The sequence below is a fragment of the Oryctolagus cuniculus genome, chromosome 13 (genome assembly GCF_051225735.1).
Source record: "Oryctolagus cuniculus isolate XC-2025 breed Fujian yellow rabbit chromosome 13, ASM5122573v1, whole genome shotgun sequence".
NCBI classification, from domain to species: Eukaryota; Metazoa; Chordata; class Mammalia; order Lagomorpha; family Leporidae; genus Oryctolagus; species Oryctolagus cuniculus.
In genome coordinates, this window is record NC_142879.1 from 100,770,149 (window position 1) to 100,771,141 (window position 993).

Genomic DNA, 993 nt, shown 5'->3' on the forward strand with positions numbered 1-993 from the left:
TCTGCTCTACTTCCAATCCAGTTCCCTGTTAGTGAGCTAAGAGAAGCTCCTATCTTAAGAGGCTGGAAAAGACAAATAATATCCAAAGCAAGCAGAAGGAAGGAAATAATAAGGATAAATGAATTCATGAACTAAAAAATAGAAAAGCAATAGAGAAAGTCATTGAAGGCAAAGCTTTTTCAGTCAATACAATTGGAGATTTCTAGTCAGACTGAAGGAAAGAAAAAGCCAGGGAAGGCACAGCACAAATAAATAAAAATGACATGGGGCCAACAGTTTGGGTTAGAAGGGGCAGGGTCTGACTGACCTCAGCTCAGGGCAAACTCTGCAAGCCCCTGTTTGAAGACCTGCAGTATTTTCTGATTTTGCTTGCTTGCTCTCTCTCTCTCTCTCTCCCTCCTTCCTTCCTTTCTTGATTAATTATTTGAGAGGCCGAGTTACAGAGAGAGAGAGGGAAGTGGTAGAGATAGAGGTCTTCCATCCACTGGTTCACTCCCCATGTTGCTGTAATGGCCAGGGTTGGTCCAAGCTGAAGCTAGGAGCCAGGAGCTTCTTCCGGGTTTCCCATGTAGGTGCAGGGGCCCAGGCACTTGGGTCATCTTCTACTGCTTTCCCAGGTGCATTTGCAGGGAGCTGGATCAGAAGAGGAACAGCTGGGATTTGAATCGGTGATGCCAGCTTTGCAGGCGATGGCTCTACCTGCTATGCCATCGCCCAGGTCCTGACCTGGAGTATTTTCTACACTTTGATCTGAGCACTCAGGGCTCCAAGGACCACACTTAGCCGCCACCAGGATGCTGGCGTGGGACCCTGGGCCTGATCTCATTCACTGTTCACCTGTCCCATTGGTTTCCTTTCTCCATGCCCAAGAAAAAATTTAATCTTCTCCTACTCATCCAATATTGCCTTCTGTTTACTTTGCGCTCTGCCTCATTCTTTTTGCTTATTTTCATTCTCTCTTCCTCACCCTCCCTCCCTGGCTGTTTTTCATCC